The sequence below is a fragment of the Hemitrygon akajei genome, chromosome 9 (genome assembly GCF_048418815.1).
Source record: "Hemitrygon akajei chromosome 9, sHemAka1.3, whole genome shotgun sequence".
Lineage (NCBI taxonomy): Eukaryota > Metazoa > Chordata > Chondrichthyes > Myliobatiformes > Dasyatidae > Hemitrygon > Hemitrygon akajei.
The window spans coordinates 43,068,380-43,083,432 of NC_133132.1; the positions used below are offsets into that span (position 1 = coordinate 43,068,380).

The 15,053-nt window shown below is 44.1% G+C and overlaps 1 protein-coding gene across 1 annotated transcript in view; it reads left to right on the plus strand.

The window, feature by feature from the left end:
* Positions 1-15,053, plus strand: part of prdm1a (PR domain containing 1a, with ZNF domain) — a 102,079-nt gene that overhangs the window by 53,253 nt on the left and 33,773 nt on the right. The gene's annotated exons all lie outside the window — the stretch shown is intronic.

Below are 15,053 nucleotides of genomic sequence, written 5' to 3' on the forward strand. Positions count from 1 at the left end.
TGGATGGAGACTGTCGCTTCTCTCTGTGACCGTGTGAATCTCCCTCGAGTACCCTGTCAAATCCCAGATACTGGGTGGTTGGCTATTGCTAAATTACCCTGAGTCTAGGTAGGCGGTGTGAGAATGGTGGGTGTAATATGCATTTATTAGAGAGAAATGAATGGGTAAATGCCATTGGTAGATGAGAGTTAGCAAAGAGCCAATGTCAAGATGTGAGGAAGTAATAGATATGGCAGTAACACACAAGCTGTTCTCTTGATGGCTCCTAAATGTCTAAGTGGCACTTTGCACTGTAGGCATCGTGGTGACAGAATATCAATTCGGTGCTGGTACAGGCTTGTAGGTATGTAAATCGCTACCTCCCAGAACAGAACATGTTGTGAAAAAGGATCAGGTGTTTTCCCGGCATAAATGACGAATAAACTCTTCTCGGGCTTCCAGCCAGGTACAGGTGGTGGTTCGTCCTCGTCCAATCAGGTTTCCGCTGTCCCACCTTGTTTACAATCTGTGATGCACCAGTGGCTTTTGGCACCCCCTGCTGAAGGAAGCTGTTGGAATAAAACTAGAGGAAAAGAATTTTAACAAAGCACAAAGGACATGCTCTAAGTAAGAACTGGAAATCAATTGTAAACAAGGTGGACAGCGGAAACCTGATTGGATATGGACTAACTGATCAGGAGGGACAGACAATGGAGTTACAAACACCACCGGACTAGACATGCCTAGGCAATCATCCCTGATAAAGATGGCAGAGTTTGTTATCGAAATTTCGGTTAAAGTCGATACCTATAACCAGCTGGAAGCTCGAGAAGAGTTTATTAGAACATGGGGTGATATTATCATTTGTTCAGGAGGTGTTGAGTTGACCAAGCAATAATAAGCATACTCTATCAACTTACTCATATTGGCAAAATAGCATGTTTGCTATGTAATACAAATTGGCCCATTGACGAGAGATTTGTGTTGGCATGATGTAGGTGTCTTCGGATCTATTCGGATCCAACATTTGGGCCCAGGTGAGCTCCTAACTCTGCTCCTGATTAAAAGAAATAGAGAAAGTAGAAGATAGAAGTTGATTTGAATCTCTCCGAGCATAGCTTGCCTGATTATAAAGTGTCCTTACCGTCCTTGCAGTTCTGCATTGAGAACTACCCTGGTAACCAAAGAACGATATTTTAAGCTGGTTATTGCCATTTCCATTTTCTAGGGGGGGGTGTTTCTGAGATGAGCATTAACTAGCACCAAAAAGATTGCAGAGCAATTCCATTTCCCTCAATTTTTTTTTCTGTCTTCCCGTTTCCCCATCAACTACCCCAGTGACACACACAAAATGCTGGTGGAACGCAGCAGGCCAGAGAGCATCTATAGGGAGAAGCACAGTCGACGTTTCAGGCTGAGACCTTTCATCAGAACTACCCCAGTGTTCTGCCACTTGGACACCAGCCTAGTGGTTAAGTTGCTCGTCTATATCCAGAGGTCTGGACCGTTCATCTAGAGAGATGAGTTCAAGCGATCACAATTTGAACACCAGTAATTAAATAAATCTGGAATGAAAAGGTGGCATGAGAAACACTGTGTGAAAATACTGGAGTATAATTAGAAACCCTCCTGGTTCACAAATATCCTTCAGAGCAGGAGATCTTCACATGGTCTCCCACCCACCCCTCAGACCACCATATTTCCACGTACCAAAACAGTCCTCTGAAATGGCACAGCAAGTCGGGTAGTCCAGGATGGAGAATAAAGCAATATCTAATAGAAACTACTGGTGTATGAAAGCAGAAAATGCTGGAAATACTCAGCAGTCAGCTGGCATCTGTAGTTATAGTATGGAGAGGTTGGACAAGGTGGGGGAGTGCCACAGTTGTCAGGCGTGTACAAAGCACATTCCCTCTGTTTCGGCAGCATTCCATGGCAAGCAGCCAGCCCTAACATTTCCAATGAATAAGCACTCCAGCTGACTATCACTGAGAAATCCCTTTGCACACAGCTGAAGTCTTCGAAATCCCTTTTTCTTTTAAGATATCTTGTCTGTGGGTCGGATTGCCTCTTTGATAATTCAATTGTAAAACATTTAATATTTGGGTAAGTGGAGCAGACAAGCCAGTACACAATGCTGAATATACGGACACAGCAGCACGATCAACATCATCTAATGTCTAGTTCAATTTCACATCTAGACCGAACAGCTGGAAACTACAAGTGCTCTCAGAACAAAACCAAACCCACAACGGTATATAGAAACTGCTTTGGTACTGAAGCCAGCGAAGTGTATCAATTCATGCTCTATTAATCTCTGCTAAGATCAGAATGCGTAGGGAATGCTAGAGTGATTATCAATCCAGTGCCATTTGTGTGAGCAGCCCAGTTACCTATGTGATTCATACCAGCTGCTGCTGAGTTGTTAGTGCCCTGAATCAGTACGTTCTGGGTTTAAAAATGACTCTGGACTTGTGTGCACTGCAACCTAGGCTAGTGCTATCTATCTCTGAAGTGCTGCAATCTCAGAGATACCAGAATCAGGTTTAGTAGCATTGACACACGTCATGAAATTTGTTGATATGCAACAGTAGCACATAATAAAAGCCGTAAATGACTGTATGATATACAACACTGTGCAAATACTATACAGTCGGCCCTCCTTATCCGCAAATTCAACCAATCGCGAAAACCCGGAAGTGCTCTTCCAGCACTTGTTGTTCGAGCATGTACAGACTTTTTTTCTTGTCATTATTCCCTAAACAATGCAGTATAACAACTATTTTACATAGCATTTACATTGTATTAGGTATTATATGTAATCGAGAGATGATTTACAGTATATGGGAGGATGTGCGCTGGTTATCGTGGATCGGGATTTTTAAAAAAATCAGAAGTTCTCTTACTAAGTAAGTCGGAACAGGTACATCCGGTATTATTAGGCGTCAGTTAGTCAAACGTTTGTCTTAGTATATAGTATATATTTTACCTTTCTATGCATATAAAACACTTAAGAACGTATGTTTCAGTGCCGGGCTTGGGAACGGGAGTTTCGGAGTTTGATCCAGTGACAGACTGCTCTTGAGTGCGCTCTCCACTGTGGCGGGTTGACGTGGAGGATCAAAAACTCAAAACCCCAAAACCCAATAATTAGACCACTGCATTGCTTAGTAATAATTGTAGCTTTCATCGGGGCAGGGCCTTTCTCACTTAATGCTTAAAATTGTTTCGATCGTTGACCGACGTAGCCTAACACTTTTCCAATGACCGATGGCGTTTCACCTCTTTCCAATTGCTTTATTGTTTCCACTTTATTTTCAATCGTGATTATTTTCGTGAACAGAAACACTGCGGATTTAGAGCTCTGCCACTGACCGCACTGAGACAGGTTAAATAAGGTCTGGGGTTCCACTGGGTCCTAAGGTCCACTACATTGAGACAGGTTGAATAAGGGACTTCAGCATCCGCGAATTTTGGTATCTGCGAGGGATCCCAGAACCAATCCCTCACGGATAAGGAGGGCCAGCTGTATATATAGTATTTGCACAGTGCTGTATATAGGTTAAAATAGTTAAATACGTAGTGCAAAAAGAGAGAGCAAAAAAAACTAGTGAGGTTGTGTTCTTGGGATCAGTGTCCATTCAGAAATCTGATAGCGGAGGGGAAGAAGATATTCCTGAATCATTGAGTGTGTCTTCAGGCTCCTGTTCCTCCTCCCTGATGGTAGCAATGAGAAGAGGGCATGACCTGGGTGATGGGGGTCCTTAATGATGGATGCCACCTTTTTGAGGCATCGCTCCTTGAAGATGTCCAGGATGCTGGGGAGGTGGGTGCTGGAAACCATACTATTCAAGAAAACAAAAGTAAAAATTGAGAAACTTGAAATATGAAATACTGGAGGTACTCAGTGTGGCAGGCAGCGTCAGTGGAGAGAGAAACAGAATTATCATTTGAAGTTAAGGTTGACTTTTCATCAGTTGACTGTTCCAATGGATGAACATTGACCTAAAATATTAACTCTGCTTTACTTCTTCAATGGCTGACCTGCTGAGTATCCTCAGCATTTTCTGTCTTTTTTAATATATCAAATGCACTCTCAGCTGGATGTAAAAGATACCGACAAGCAAAGCAATTGGTTATCTCAATTGAGATGATTAGGTTTTGCCCCATGCCAATATAGCTAAACTAGATTATTAAGAAAATGTTATGTTGTGTTTGAGCTTCATCTTTGCTAATTGGCTGCTGCATTTCCCACCTGATTCCACTTCAAAATACAGTGGATTCTGGTTAATTGGGACACACCCGGCAGGACCAGAACATTTTGGCCCAATTAGTTGAAGCTTCATGGAAGTAGTTAAGTGGTATTTAAAAAAAAAGACAAACTACCTTTTCACTGAGTAACAATTTATGTATTTAAACAAAATACAAAACAAATTAAAATACTACCAGTACCTCTACAATACTATAATACTGCTTAGTTCCTAATGGTTATTGATGGAGGAATTCTTATGATTGACTGTGAATGAGCAAAATCAGTGCAGATAATGGATGTAATGACTAATATAGATAATTGACTGCCTTCATAGAGTGTTATAGACAATAGGTGCAGAAGTAGACCATTCGGCCCTTCAAGCCTGCACCACCATTTTGAGATCATGGCTGATCATCTACTATCAATACCCGGTTCCTGCCTTGTCCCCATATCCCTTGATTCCCCTATCCATAAGATACCTATCTAGCTCCTTCTTGAAAGCATCCAGAGATGCTTTATTACTATTATTATTGACAACCTTCATTTCATTGTAACATTCAAGAAAGCTTCAAGTTCTTCATTGTTCCTAACTTGTTGAAGTAATGAAATTGTTTCATTTTCACTCCAGGCTGTTTCTAGCATCTCTAAGCCTGAATACTTGAAACTGTTGTGAACAAAACAGTTCTGAATTGCTTTGCTGCTGATTTTTTTAGAAACTAACCACGATAAAAATCACCAATTTATGGACACAAACACACACAGCTGATGTTATTTTTTTAAAAAAAACTAATTGCTGTAAGTACAGTGTTGTGTCTTAACAGCTGCGCAAAGTGAATGCGACTGATGCTAGTTGGAAGGTGCCCAGCAACGGTCTGCTGGGCCAATTAAACTGTCTATTGTCCCAAATAAACAAAGGGAATCCCAGCCATTTTCTCAATTTAGTTGTCCCAAAAACTGGCTGCCCCAATTAACCAGAGTCCACTGTACCTTCAATTGCTGACCAACTGCTTTGGGTCATCCATAAAGAGATTAAGTTTGTACACATCAGCTTTTATTTCTGCCGACTCAGCTCTGTACCAAAAGAGTGTAAGGCGCTTCATCCCTCCGCTAGCCTGCAGAGCAGCCTTGGGCAAGGTGTAGCACCTGCCCAGCCCCCAATCGGAGACACGTAACGCCATGGTAACAGGTGGTCGAAGGTCATATGAACAACTGGTGTGTGTCACAAGTCCTGGTTATGCAACCACTGACACCAGGCAGACAATCTCTGAAGGGTTTTGATAATGGCTGGGGTCCCCCGTCTTGTAAAGACACTGCCCAGAGGAAGGCAAGGGCAAACCATTTCTGTAGGAAGAACTTGCCAAGAACAAACATGGTCAAGTATGTAAGACTATAATGGCCCTCGTCATAGGGCACAGTCCGTAGTCTTGATGATGATGATATATCTTCCCTCATTGCCTCCTGTGTACATCTGACTCCAGAATCAGTTCTAACTTCTTTCTCACCCCTCTTGCTTATGTTTCACCCTCCTCAATTTCAATCTTGCCATGAACTTGCCGGTCTTGTAGCGGTACCTTGAAATATTTTTTTCCCCAATTGCGATGAGGTCTTGGGTTGGTACATAACTCTTGGAAGGCTCACCCAGCTTACCCTCACCAGACTTGGCTTCCCTTTACTGATTTCAAGGTGAAGGCAGGAAGGCAACTGGGTCTTTTCCCCCCACCCAGATGGTGGTTGAATAACCCGAGTAACCTGGTGGAGGCAAGTAAACATTGAGAAGGTATCTGGACAAGAATCGTCAAGGCTATAGACCAGAAACCATAGCCAGGAAAACAGTCATAACAGTCTCAACCCATCCAATCTCTCCCCAGAACTCATGCCATCCAGTCAAGACAACATCCTTATTGGTCTTTCCTGTACTCTTGCTAGCTTCATCAAATCCTTATAGAATGGTGACACGCAGTAGTTCTAATACGATTATTTATTTATTTATTGGAGAACGGCGTGGAGTAGGCTCTTCAGTCCCGACAAACCACCCAGCAACCTCCCGATTTAACCCTTGCCTAATCACAGGACAACTTATAATGACCAATTAACCTACCAACTGGTACATCTTTGGACTGTGGGAAGAAACTGGGGCGCCTGGAGGAAAGCCTACACTGCCACAGGGAGGATGGACAAACCCCTTACAGATAGCGGTGGGAATGGAACCTGGGTTGCTGGTACTGTAAAGCATTGTGCTAAGCACTATGCTACCGTGTGATTTCACCAATGTCCTATTCAGCTGTAACAAGACATCACAGCTTCTGCGCTCAGTGCCCGGTTATGGCGAAGACAAGTGGGTCCTATGCATTCTTCCTCACCTTGTCTCCCTGTGCCACTCTTTTGGGGAGTTACACGCTTTACTCCAACGTCACTCCCCAGGGAACTGTTGTTTACTTTTACAAGTCGGTGCCTGGTTTTAACTTCCCAAAATGCTTCACTTTGCTCATGTCTCAGTCATTTCTTGGCCCACGTTCCCAATTTGTTGTAATTTTGGACCGTTTCTGCAGCACACCGCCGAGTTTGGTGTTGGTATGTAGAATGGTACAGCACAAGAACAATGTTGTGCCGAACCGCCTAAAATGCAAATCAAAAGCCCCTGAAGTCTACTCCCTCCTACCTACGCAAAGTCTATATTCCTCCATCTTCCTCACATTCATGTGCCAATCTAAACATCTCTTAAAAGCCTCTAATGTATTTGCCTCTACCACCAAACCAGGCAGTACATTCCAGGCATCCATGCCTCTGAGTAAGAAGCTTACCCCTCGCATCCCCTTTGAACCTACCCCCGCTCGCTTTGAATGCCCTCTGGTATTACCCTGGGAAAAAAGATGCTCTCTCTCTACTCTCTCTCATAATCTTATAAACCTCTCAGGTCGCCCCTCAGCCTCTGCCGCTCCGGAGAAAACAACACAAGTTTGGTCAGCCTCTCGTGATGGCACATTTGCTAATTATGCCACCTACGTCTCATCTAAGCCTTTAATAACTTTAGCAAAGGCCCAGGGGACCCGCCACCGACTTCTGTGGCACCCCACTGGTCAGAAAAGCAAATCGCTACAACGAACACCCTCTGTCTCCGTTCACCAAGTTAGTTTTGTATCCACTTGGCTAGGTCGCCCTGGATCCCATATGCTCCCATGTTCTGGAGCAGCCTCCCATCCAGAACATTGTCAAGATCCATGCCCTTCCCTCCTCAATTTCTGTTCGAGAAACTAATTCAAATATTAGTTTGGCATGATAGACAAAGGGCCTGTTTGACTTGTGACAAGTGACTGCAGGAAGCACTGTCTATGTGGAATAGGCCATTGTAACCGTAGAGGCACAGTGGGTTTGAAGGCGCTGGCAAGTTGGCCTTCTTTGTGGGAGGTTACAATCAAAAGCACATCTCAAAGTTCTGTTGTGTGTGTGTGTTTGGTGCGTACAGAATCTCTGAGACCCCACCTCACATGCTGTGCAGTTTTGCTCTCTGAGAAGGATGGATGAAAGTAGATGGATGAAACCAGACTTGATTCCATGGAAGAGGGTTACCAGGAGCGGGGGTGAGTTTTAGAATAGTTTTCTGAGAGAGGATGGATGCTGAGCTGGAAAGTGTTAGGAGTACGTGCCAGTTCAGATGTCTTCGGTCAGGTGGTTGAGATCTTTGGAATTTGCTACCCCAGAGGATGGACAGTTGCTGACCACGTTCAAGCTGGCTTCAGTTGAGTTTAGCGTTCAAAGGAAGTCAGGGTAATGTCGTTCAGACTGTGCCTAGTTACGAATACTTGAATTATGGACACCCCTACATCCAAACAAGCCCCCATAATATTAATTCAAAAGTCCAACCGACAAATTGTTCTTTCTGATTGGTCTTGTATCTTTGACATTCGTTACAGTACTATGCTTCCCATGCCGGGTGTGCCTTTGATGGCCCTGCACCTGCATTCACTGGAATTTGGAAGAATGGGGGGGGGGGGGATCTTTTTGAAAGCTATTGAATGTTAAAAGGCCTCAGTAGAGTAGATGTGAAGAGGACGTACGCTGTGGTGGAGGAGTCTCGGACCAGAGGGCACAGCCTCAGATTGGAGAGATGTCCATTTAGAACAGAGATCAAGAGGAATTTCTTTAGCCAGAGAGCCATGAATCTGTGAAATTTGTTGCCACAGGCGGCTGTGGAGGCCAGGTCATTGGGTAGGTATACTTACGGCATAGGTTGATAGATTCTTGATTAGTCGGGGCTCGAAGAGATAAAGGGAGACGGCTGGAGATTGTGGCTGAGAGGGAAATGGATCAGCCATGATGAGATGGCAGAGCAGACTCGATGGGCCGAATGGCCTAATTCTGCTCCAACGTATTATGTCCTGTATGGTCTCATGGTGATTTGTGTATTTTCCCAACTTGAAACAAAATCGACTGGAAGATATTTGCAAAAACAGAATCTGCTTATCACCCAGGGATGGTCTGTGGCTGCTAATAAATGATCTTACTGACTGCAGAGCAAGCCAGGAGGGACTGTACCTATAGGCTTCCATTGTGGTCTTGTACCAGTATTGGTGGATTTTACCTTTCATTGCTGCTTAGACCCAGATCTTTTTTAATCTTGTCTTTGCCTGAATTTGAAAACTGCCAAGTACCACATAGTCATCATGGAGACTGGGGAACAAAAAATCCGTCTCGGATTTGGCTGCCCTCAAAAGCTTGTCACGTTTGGCCTGCTGGCTCAGCTAAGGCTATGTTATCACTCCAATGCTTTCCTCAACGTCTCTCGAGGCAACATTGTACCTCGCCTCCCGTGATCTGTCTGCTGGCGTGAAGCTAGTGTGCTGGGTGTTTGAGGCGCAGTGTTGGGAGAACAGGCCAACACTCATTCATCTGCCTTCATCTAACACTGGGCAGGAGAGACTTAGAAGGCCAAATGCAGGGAAATGGAATTAATTCAAGTAGACACAGTAGTGGTTGTCACATTACTTTGGAGTGCCAGTGATGCGGGTTCAATTCCCACCACTGCCTGTAAAGCGTTTGTACGTTCTCCTCGTGGCCGAGTGTGTTTCCTCCCACAGTCCAAAGACATGCCAACTGGTATGTTAATTAGTCATTGGAAATTGCCCTGTGATTAGGCTAGGATTAATGCAGCATTGGTGGGGCCTATACTCTCTGTATTACAATAAATAAGTAAGCAATTTGGTTGGCATGGTTGCGTTTGGCCGAGGGGCTGGTTTCCATGCTGTGTGGTTTTATGGCAGAGAGGAAGTTTATGTGCTCTTTGAAACCGAGCTTTTTAATTTGCTCTCCATAAATCCCTGCTACGGACAGACACCTTGTTGGAGTATTGAGGAGGCTGCATATTTTCTTGAAGTATAGGCCTATTAAGTAGGGGTTAAAGGACCATAAACGCGAGAGATCCTGTAGATGCTAAAAAATCCAAATCAATGCCAGCAGAACTCAGCCGATCACCTCTGGAAAGGTGATACAATTCATTGAGCTTGACTGTTGGGCTTGAACCTACATCTGGACTTGCAACACAGGTTTCAAGAAACTAGGAACAGATGACCCATCTCAAGCATGTGAGAAAATCTGCAGATATCGGAGACCCATCTCCTTCCATTTCCTCGTTGCCAGCGGCTGGTGGCTAGAACGCCCTAGGCAGAATCAGCAGGCTGTGTTTTCCTCCTGCTGGTCTACTTTTGTCCAAGGTTACGAATGCTCAGCTCAAAATAAGAAACTATTTTTAAAATAAAAGTCGGCCTCTATAACCCTGGCACCACAGCACTGCAGCGTTGTCTAAAGTGGAAGTCAAACTGCAGATGTTGGAAATCAGAAATAAAAACAGAATCTTCTGCAGGTTGACCCACAGATGTCACCTGACCTGCTTGAGTATCTTGAGAGCATTTTCTGTTTGTGTTGAATACAGAGGCCTGACATAGGGAGAAACAGGCTAATATGCTCAATTAACAACAAAGGAAGTTTGTTACCCCCTGCCTTGCCGTTGTTAGACCTTAATGGAGTGGGTGTGTTTGGTGTTGGCTGCTCACAGGCACCATCTAGTGGTCAGGCACTAGTTTTCATTGCTAGAGGGAGAGGAAGAAAGAGAGGGGAAGGGAAATCTGGATGTTTATGTAGCAGTGACAAAGCAACAGCCTCTTTTTAAAGCTCTCCCATATTTTCCTCTCTCTGCTATCACTGTAATATCAGTCCTTTTACGCAGGCTGAGCCCTACTCCCAACATTGGGAAGGGTGGAAAGAATGTCTTTTTCAGTGAAAGATGGAAGTCAAACTTTTTACCCAACTTGAGGTCCTGTATGTTTTGTGTGTGTGAATTATATTGGCCCTGGATCCAGAAGCGGTCATAGATTTTGCGACTCAACTCAGACCTAATCTACGTTCCCAGGTCGACCTAAAAGATCCCATTGAACTATTTTGTATAGCAGAAGAATTAACACCTCATTGTATGTCAAACATTTATACCTTGACTGGCATCAGATTATCTGGTCATTATCACAATTTCCCACATCCCAGCTACAGAAAGCACTTCATTATCTGTTTATCAAGTGGAAAGCTACTGTGTTAAGGCAAACCTTGTAAATGCATAACTTGAGCACAGACTAGAAAACAAAAACTATTGTTTGGCATTGCAACACCTACCATTGTATTTAATTAATGTAGCAGTGGGGATTAATGTTTCTGTGTGAACATGTGTGTGTGTTGTGTACGCATTTGTTCACTATGGGGAAAAATGTGAACTCAGAACAACATAAAGATTTCTCATTCTGTAACCAAACCTAATCGACATTGCATCAGATCTTGAATGCCTTCTCCCTGCAGCCAGTTGACATTGCTTTCAGTTTTGAGAGGGTTGGGGGTAAATGATTCATAGTAATCAGTGTCGGCTTTTTGATTCACTTGGGTGGGAAAGGGGCCTTTATTACCCAACAGATTAATGGAGATCATTGTATTTTCTCCGCTGAATCCAAGCCCCTTCCTTTCATGAACATCGATCTACCAAGATGGTCTGATTTTGAGTGACTAGAGAAAAAACAGCCCTTCCTGGTTCCATTGTGTCACAAACACTGCCGCTTTCTTGCCAATGCTGTGGTATCAGTCTGTACAAACCTTACCTCTGGCTGGGAGAGCAAGTAGTCACAAAGCCTGGAATTTCAACTAACTTTAAAGATGCTCACTTCCCACAAATGTTCTACGCCATTCCTTGCTGAATCATACAGGGGTATAACTCTGAGCACAACAGCAAGTCAAGACTGGCATCAGAGTATGGTGGGTGTATCACAGCACCTTTCTGTTGTTCGCCAGGAACGATGCAATGTACCTTCCTGTTCCTCGACAAGCAGGCTTAACTCTCGGTAGGCTAGCAGTCGTGAGCAGGAACTTTGCATGATCTGTTCTCGTTCTCCAGCTGGTCAATATCAAGATCACAGAGAGCACAGCAAGCCAGGGGGCCGCCTTGGTCTGATCAACTTTTGGTGCATCAGCAAGCCCCTGATCCCACACACTCTCTGCAGTCCTTTGACTGCTATTGATAAGCAATCTTGTACTTTCTCAGCAACACACACACACACACACACACACACACACACACACACACACACACACACACACACACACACACACACACACACACACACACACACACACACACACACACACACACACACACACACACACACACACACACACACACACACACACACACACACACACACACACACACACACACACACACACACACACACACACACACACACACACACACACACACACACAAAATACTGGAGGAACTCAGCAGGCCAGGCAGCATCTACGGGGGAAAGAAAAAGAGTCGATGTTTCGGGCTGAAACCCTTCAGCAGGACTGGAGAGAAAAAGTTCAGTATATTTTAAAAGGGGGGGGGGAGGGGGAGAGAAACGTCAGGTGACAGGCAAAACCTGAAAGGGGAGGGATGAAGTGAAGAGCTGGGAAGTTGAGAGGTCGAAGGCCACGAAAGAAAGAAGGGAGAGGAGCACCAGCAGGAGGTGATGGGAGCAAGGAGATGAGGTAAGAGAAGGGAAAGGGGATGGGAAATGGTGAGGGAGGGGGTCATTATTGGAAGTTGGAGAAATCGATATTCGTGCCATTAGGTTAGAGGCTACCCAAACGGAATATAAGGTTTTATTGGATGTTGAATGGCCTCAATAGAGTGGCTGTGGAGAGGATGTTTCTTCTGGTGGGTAAGTCTAGGACCAAAGGACACAGACTCAGAATAGAGGAGCATTTAGTTAGAACAGAGATGAGGAGCAATTTCTTTAGCCAGAGGGTGGTGAATCTGTGGAATTCATTGCCACAGGCGGCTGTGGAGGCCAAGTCGCTGGGTGTATTTAAGCCGGAGGTTGATGGGATCCTGATTAGTCAGGACATGAAAAGTTTCAGGGAGTAGGCAGGAGAATTGGGTTGAGAGCGAAATGGATCAGCCAGGATCAAATGTCAGAATGGAGTAGATGGGCCGAATTACCTAATGTGTGGTTTGCTCTTGTGTAAGATGAAGGAATGCTTTCTGGTTCGACAGAGACTAGCACTGGAAAGAGAGAGAGAACAGAACGGGATGACATCTGGATGTTGAAGTGACGAATTAAATAGACCAAGTTGTGTGGAAGTGCTTAGAGATGGTTGTTTATTCCAATCTTGAATACTTTATTTAAAATAGCTAATGGAAAATTATATGAGAATAGGAACATTTAATAGTTAAAAAAAAATTCAGCTGTACTGAAGACAATGAATGAATCATTTACTGTACTTACACAATGTCATATGTTTAATGAGAGCTTTTGGAGAAGGGGGAATTATTTATAGCATTAATTGACTCATTGACAAAACCTCTTTTATACAGTGTTATCTTTTTATTCTTAAATGGACAGCTTCCATATGTACGTTGCTTCTTTTGCCCGTTACGCCGCTGGCATTTCGGGCACCGATGAAGGTCCTCCATCTCCGGCTGCGGTCACAGTTTCCTTCACCGTGTTAGCAGCTTCCTCTTGGTTTGCTCCCAGGCATGCAAGTCCCAGGTGGAAGAATTCTTCATTGCTGTTTCCATAACAACTTAGTTTGACCAGTCAGGGTTGTTATCCCTGAGCTGAACCCCCAAACCTGGAGGACCGGTGGACCACTCTTAGTCTGACCTCTACCCTTTGACCTGTTTGACATGGGCGACCCTACCAAAGCTAGCCCTGACTCCAGCCAGTATAGCTCTCCGGGTCATTGAGGCATGAAAGCCTCCAAGCCACGACAAGGTTGTAGTCCTCATGGAGGATTATGTATGTTAATAGTTAGGAAATATAAGTGTACACAGTAATGATGTGTTTACTTAAGCAAGAATTTATTTGCATTGGAATGTTAGAGTGGCTTCAGTACATTGGTTCTTGGGATGAAGATGTTTTCTTTGTTTTCTTACGAAGAAAAGTTGAGCTTCAGGACCTACACAAATTACAATGTAGAAAAATAAAAGATCACCTTGAAGTTGCAGAGTCAAATAGCGGACCCTTTGGCCCGGTCCTGATTTTGCCAACCATTAAGAACCTAAATATACTCATCCAATTACCAGCGTCTGATCCATAAGCCAACTTTGCCCTGACCATTCAAGTGCTTGTTAGCTGCTATGAGAGAACCTGTCTCCAAACTCACCAGGCGTGTTCCTGGTTGCAGCCGCCAAATTGACAAGAGAATTTTTTTTTGCTCAGTTCCTCTCTAAACCTTCATCTCCTTTCCTCAAACCTGTGCCTCACATCTGCCTCAGGGAAAGGTTTTCTGCCATTCACTTTACCCGTGTCCCTCAAAACTTTGTTTTCCTGTTTAGAACCACCCACCCCCCCTCCCCCAGAATCCTCTGTTCCAAGCAAAATGAGTCCATCCATTTGCCGTTGAAAATGCGAAACTCTGGGGAGAGATGGGAGAATGTGTTCGCTTGTGGGGGATGTCTAGATCTCGAAAGAATGTTTTGAATAGGGATTTACCCATTCAAAACTTCTCTCAAGGAGTTCTGATCTTTTGACTTTTCTGTCCTGGAGATCTGTGAAGGCTGAGTCATTGAATGGTTTCAAGGTGGAGTGTGAAAGAATTTTGGACTATTGAGGGTTATGAGGGGGACAGTATCAGATTATCTGTGATGTTACTGAACAACAGAGTCAAGAGGCCTTTGGCCTATTGCAGACATCCCACCCCTCCTGGAAGTTCCGGGAATCTCCCGCAAATTGATGGTGGCTCCCTGATGCCCACAAATTATATACTATATCCCGGAAATCAATTTTTTTTTGAGAGTGAGAGAGGGAGAATGAGAATGAGAATCCTGATTGGTCTCTCTTTGTGCTAAGTAGACCAATCGGTTTTCTCTGTGGGCGGGCTTTACAGTCGACCTCTCTCTCTCTCTCTTTCATTGTCCATCAGTTCAGTTTAGTGTCCTGCAGCGCCATGGCGGAGTGTTCCAAAAAAAGGAAATATAAAACGTACTTCAACCCAGACTACACTAAAGTGTACCCCTGCCTAACGGGGGTCAAAAATAATGACAGTGTTGCTCGCTGCACTGTTTGCAACAGTGACTTTTCTATTGCCCATGGTGGGTTAAATGACTGTAAAAGACATGTTGATGTCATTCGTTCATTAGCAAACGCAGATTCTAATTGTGAGGTAGAAAGGGCATTCAGCATGGTGCGTCATATTATGACAGAATTTAGAAGTCAGCTGACTCACAAAACACTTGCAAAATTAACAAATCCATTGACACAGACTGCTATGAGGTTGAGACTTCTGGCAAAATGCTCGAATGTGC